Source organism: Sardina pilchardus, chromosome 13 (genome assembly GCF_963854185.1).
Source record: "Sardina pilchardus chromosome 13, fSarPil1.1, whole genome shotgun sequence".
NCBI classification, from domain to species: Eukaryota; Metazoa; Chordata; class Actinopteri; order Clupeiformes; family Clupeidae; genus Sardina; species Sardina pilchardus.
The window spans coordinates 17,511,007-17,517,006 of record NC_085006.1 but is presented as its reverse complement, the minus strand read 5'-3'; the positions used below and the strand labels follow the sequence as shown (position 1 = coordinate 17,517,006).

Sequence of the window (6,000 nt, the reverse complement as noted above, 5' to 3'; positions counted from 1 at the left end):
CACACGCAAACAAAATTAAGAAATGCTTTAACACTTCAGTGAAAACGCCAGCGAGCCCTTGTGAGGTTTTACGACACCCAAATAGCTTTTTCCTGTTTATATGCAGGCTTATATGTGGTCGCCCCTCCTGACCATGCAGGTGAATTTAACGGGCCCATATCGGAGTTTTCCCACTGCGCCAGCCCAGCACGGCAGCTGGTAGCTGGGCGGCTTTTTTAGGCTCCCCTCCGTCGGTTTTTACAAGCCGAGTTGCTCTCACGACATTCTCAGGGTCATGTAAGCGCCACAGCTGACGTGTGCATGCGAGTGAGTGAGAGTGGTGGAAGAAAAAAAAAAAAAATCCCAGCATGTCTCCACAGCATCATGACACTGCTGGATGTGAAACCACACCATATCGAATCAGAAAGGAATCCCTGGAACAGTCAAATACACAACATATTTTGATGATGTTGGAAAGATGTTTTGAAATATCCTTTTAAAAACCATAAAGCATCTCAGTGGGAAGTTTTTTTTATTTTATTATTTATTATTTATTATCTTTTTTTTCACTCTCAAAACATGGCTAATATTTTTAATGGTTCTGTGTTATGAGGTTTCCCTGAGCTTTCATCACAGTCTATGCTCTCTTTGGCGAGACCAGACCCTAATGCTCAAGTCCCAAATCCTCTTGAAGGGTTGAGGCTGGTTGGCTTCTTTTTTTCCTCTACGAAAGACTCTTGAGAACGACAAGTAAGAGCTGGAGGGTAAAAGGGACTGTGTAAATAGTCTGCTCTTTTTGCCTTCTGACTAAACCGATGTACTTTATTTTTTCAATGCTTGAATTAATGACTAAACACATAAATAAAATATATTCCAATAGTATCTTTATGCGAAATCAGCATGTTTTAAAGTTCACATAACAAAACAGTTGACACAAAGGCAATTTACCATTCATAATTTATGAACCAATGCATTCTTACACCATAGTTATTCACATAGTATATTATAGGAATAACATACAGTGCCTATAGAAAGTCATCATACCCTTTTGAAATAGTTACTTTTTTTGTCTTACAGCCTGAAATCAAAACCCATTTAAAAAAAAAATCTTTTCCAGTTTTATTAACAAATTTAGCTGTACAACATCAAAATAATGAAAAAAAAGTAAACAGTTCTGAAAATTAATAAAAAATTAAAAACTAGAATAACAGGGTTGGAAAAGTAATCATACCCCTGACTTCATACTTTGTAAAGCTTCCTTTTGCTTTCATTACAGCCATCAATCTGTTTGGATATGTCTCTATTATAGCTTTGCACACCTAGATAGGGGAATATTTGCCCAATTTTCCATACAGAAATGTTAAACTTTAGTCAAATTCTGTAGGGAATGGCGATGGACTGCTCTCTTCAAGTCAATCCACATATTTTCTATAGGATTTAAGTCAGGGCTCTGACTTTGCCACTCAAGGATATTCACCATCCTATCCTTAAGCCACTGCTTTGTTCTTTTGGCTGTATGTTTAGGATTATTGTCGTGTTGGAAGGTGAATGACCTCCCCATCCTCAGCTGTCTAGGAGAGGGACGCAGGTTTTCCTTAAGAATGTGGGTGTACTTGGCAGCATCCATTTTCCCTTCTATCCTGACCAATTGCCCAGTTCCCGCTGAAAAGAAACATCCCCACAACATAATGTTGCCCCCACCATGCTTCACACTAGGTATGGTGTGTTTTGGGTGGTGTACTGTGTTGGTTTTCGCCAAACATTGCACTTGGAGTTCAGTGCAAAAACACATCTGGAATATTCTGCTACCATGTGGAAAAAGCTTATATGGTCAGATGAGACTAAGATCAAACTTTTTGGAGACTAAGATGGAAGTTTTTGGACTGAGCTCCAGGCGCTAACCAAACACAGTATACACACCCAAACACACCCAAAACACACCATACCTACTTTGAAGCATGGTGGGGGCAACATTATGTTTTGGGGATGTTTCTCTTCAGCGGGGACTGGGCAATTGGTCAGGATAGAAGGGAAAATGGATGCTGCCAAGTACACCAAAATTCTTGAGGAAAACCTGCGTCCCTCTCCTAAACAGCTGAGGATGGGGAGGTCATTCGCCTTCCAACACGACAAAAATCCTAAACATACTGCCAAAAGAACAAAGCAGTGGCTTAAGGATAGGATGGTGAATATCCTTGAGTGGCAAAGTCAGAGCCCTGACTTAAATCCTATAGAAAATATGTGGATTGACTTGAAGAGAGCAGTCCATCGCCATTCCCTACAGAATTTGACTAAATTTTAACATTTCTGCACGGAAAATTGGGCAAATATTCCCCTATCTAGGTGTGCAAAGCTATAATAGAGACATATCCAAACAGATTGATGGCTGTAATGAAAGCAAAAGGAAGCTTTACAAAGTATTAAGTCAGGGGTATGATGACTTTTCCAACCCTGTTATTCTAGTTTTTCATTTTTTATTAATTTTCAGAACTGTTTACTTTTTTTTCATTATTTTGATGTTGTACAGCTACATTTGTAAATAAAACTGGAAAAGATTTTTTTTTAAAATGGGTTTTGATTTCAGGCTGTAAGACAAAAAAAGTAACTATTTCAAAAGGGTATGATAACTTTCTATAGGCACTGTACAATATATCAGTTAGCTCATGTTAAAAATGCATTAATTCCTATTATAATTCTGTAGCATACTGTAGCCTGATACAGTACATGTATATCACTTTCCATAGGCCTATTGCTTTATTCATTTTCTTCCTTAGTTGTCATTGACATTGATGACTCAGCCGTCACCAGTTAATCCGAAAAAAGTTTTAAGGAGAACCTTTTAACATAACGGGAAAGTAGAAATGGTTTATCAACTTACAAGAACTCTGAAACATGAAGAGATGTTGAACATGTACGTACATTATACTTTCTTCTTAGTATTGAAAGATGTTGATGAAATCCACAAACTGCTCTTGTTGATAATAACTGACTCCATCTGCATAGTGGAAAATTGGAACATAATCAAAGTGTCAGCAGGCTATACAGCCGTAAGACTATCATGAACATACCAACAACTCTTTTCCCACACAATGAAAATAAAAATGTACTCTAATGCACGCAACTCAAGATATATGTTTCTTATTTGATGTTCCTCAGGAACAGATCAAGTTCCCATCATCGCCATTGCCTAGAGAAACATCCTCCTGGCGCTGCACATGAGATGTCTGCGCCATTTGTCCTCCAAAGAAATGTCTCCTATTCCTCCAGAAAGGCCTCCACGGTCCTGGCAGCCTGACCCAAACTGCACAAGGCCCAAGCTCTTCTTCTGCGTTGGCAGTCAGAGTTGCCTCTTCTGACATGAGAAGGGGACTCCCATCGATTGCCGTTGTCAGGAATGCTATTAACCCTCGCACGCAAGAGTATCAGCTGTCAGTTTAGCCTTGTAATCGTTTGTTGTCACAAAGTGCATACAACTGTGCTGAGTCAGGTTTGTCTGACAGAGAGCCCGCTGGCCCTGTAGGTGCTGCAGAAAGTTCTGTGAGTGTGAATGCATCTGTCTGTCTATTCAAAATGATCGTGGCGCCAATATCTCTCCAGCTTCCTGTGATTGTGCCCCTTATTCAACCTCAGGAATGTGGGGTGATTAGGCCTTGGTTCTGGTTCTTGTTACCTCAGGCAGAACCAACATCTTCTCTCCATCTGGATGGCCTTCAGTCTTCCTCCAGGCCAACTGCACGGAGGTGGTGGTGGAGGTGTTAAATCCTCCTACAGTCAGTGACACTAAAATAAGATTCAGTATAAACTCCATCTAACAAAATAGAGCACTATGAAACAAAGGAAGGACATGATTTCAACACCAAAGTAATTCTAGAACTGTTTTTAATCCCCTGCGGCTCAACTTCCTAAACGCGCCGACTCACTTTTAGTGAGTCATGTTTCTGTTTTCTTTTTTTGTTTATGAGTTATTTTGTTCTTTATGCAACATAAAATGTGGCTTGTTTGAAGATGCGCAGATTTGCTCTCTTACAAATTCTATAGAGGCGAGGCAATGTGATTTCTTCCCTTTTTATCACAACAGACAAGCGCTGACGGAAAGAAACAGAAACAAGAATAACATCTTTAGTCATTCCTTTCTCTTTCCTTTTACTGAGAACTTTTATCAGCCTGTTGTTCACAGTCACGCATAAGAAAGATCCATAATAATGATGAATTAAACTTACTCTGATTAAACCACCAACAGGAGAGGAAAAAATGTTGACAGCTTGTTTGAAATTGCACATTACAAAAACTATAAAAGGATCAAGCCCATATGCTATTCACTATAAACATGGAACAGTGTTTGTAAGTGTTTTCCTTGTGGAATAATGACATAGCCAGCAAGAAATCTTGAGAGTGTTGTGAGTACAAGAGTGTGTGCGTGTGTGTGTAGTGTGTATGTATATGTGTGTGTGTGTGTGTGTGTGTGTGTGTGTGTGTGTGTGTGTGTGTGTGTGTGCGCGCGCGCGTGTGCATGCACACATGCATTCGTGACCAAATCTGTTTTTTCTTTTTTTTCACCGTCTCGTCTTTTTTTTATGACGACATTACAATCAATGCTGCTGAAGTACACAGTCGGCGGCTCCACTGAGGGGGAATGGCCCTGCCAACATCTGGAAGGGCACTTAATGATCATTAAAAACAAGACACAAACTTTTTACTTTTTACCCGGGGGGTAGCCGAGGTACAGGGGTGCATGGACGGATGCTGGGGGGGGGGGGGGTTACAAAGGTTTCCAGCTTGCCCCGCAGTCCTCGAATAGCTTTGTGACATGTGCCCTCACGTGGCGCCCCAAATACAGTGAGTCCCCCCCCACCCCGCCCTTCCCCCTCAACTCTGTGCACCCCCACCTTCCCTCCTAACTTTAAATTTAACAGCGCCTTGTTTTCAATTTATGACTACCAGTAAAGTCAGATCCAAGGGGCTTGTCTGTGTGTGGCTTTCCTGTATACAGACGCTGGGTCTGAATCAAACGTCTTATGACTAGGTTCTTTATCTTGCCACCATGTATGTGGTCTGATATGAGATCTAGGCTGTCTTTGATAGAACTCCACACGAAGCTGGCTATGCGGTACAAATGGCTGAATGTGTATGAATCGTTTGTGCCCTATTCGGGCTGTTTAAAAAGTCTTATAGTATCTGATAAGAGGGGGTAGATTTCTTTGTTCAGACCTTCTCTGTTTTTCCCATGCTGTTGCGCAATACGTGGAAGCAGCATATTTTTTCACAGTCCTCTCTGCCCAGTGAAAGCAAAACAACTGGTTTTAAAATCAGATCTGATGGAGCAGCGGATTGCTTGGACCATGAATAATCTAGAGGTCAAAGGTGACAGGAGAAAGGATGTTGCATCCGCCACTCCTTTTTTAACAGCAAACCAAAAACATGCTGGCTTGAGGCATTTAAAACCTTCAAAATAGGCAACACGTGACTTGGTTTTTTTTTGGAGCTTCAGCCAAACAACACATCCAGTCACGCTTATATCTATTTTAGAAGCCTGGAAAATCGTATAATTTATGCTACTGTGTGTATGATGTACTACATCTTTTTAATCACCACTGCACATGTGCATCTGTGTGTGAATGACATTTAAAGTGTTGAGAAAACCCTGTTCAAGAAGACTAACAAAAATAATGTTTCAAAACACAGAGCACCACATGCTCCGAGAGTACAGTTCACTGCCTGGTATCACTGTGCGTCGGAGTCATTTAAGATGTTGTTTTATGATTCACATATAGAGATCCTGACAGGTTGTCTTCCGAAGAAACACATACTCTTCAGCCAACCGAAACACAATAAACATTTATGAGTGTATTGATTTACAGTGAACTTCGTTTCAAACCCATGCACTCTGAGCTGCAGGTCTATGGCATCACACATCAAACAGGCTTTTCTCTTTACAGATTTCACCAATGTGATACTCTTATTTGTGTTTGTGTTCTGGGTTAAAACATCAAAAGAGCAGTAGAATTTAGGATAGCCTATATT

At 40.5% G+C, this 6,000-nt stretch overlaps 1 long non-coding RNA gene across 1 annotated transcript in view; it reads right to left on the bottom strand.

The window, feature by feature from the left end:
- Positions 1–643: 643 nt before the first annotated feature.
- The window catches only part of LOC134099982 (uncharacterized), a 19,700-nt gene continuing 14,343 nt past the window's right edge, over positions 644–6,000 (bottom strand). The window contains exons 2-3 of the long non-coding RNA XR_009941196.1: positions 2,899–2,974; positions 644–736 (exon numbers count right to left, since the gene is read on the bottom strand). This is a non-coding gene — a long non-coding RNA (uncharacterized LOC134099982). The remainder of the gene's footprint in view (positions 737–2,898; positions 2,975–6,000) is intronic.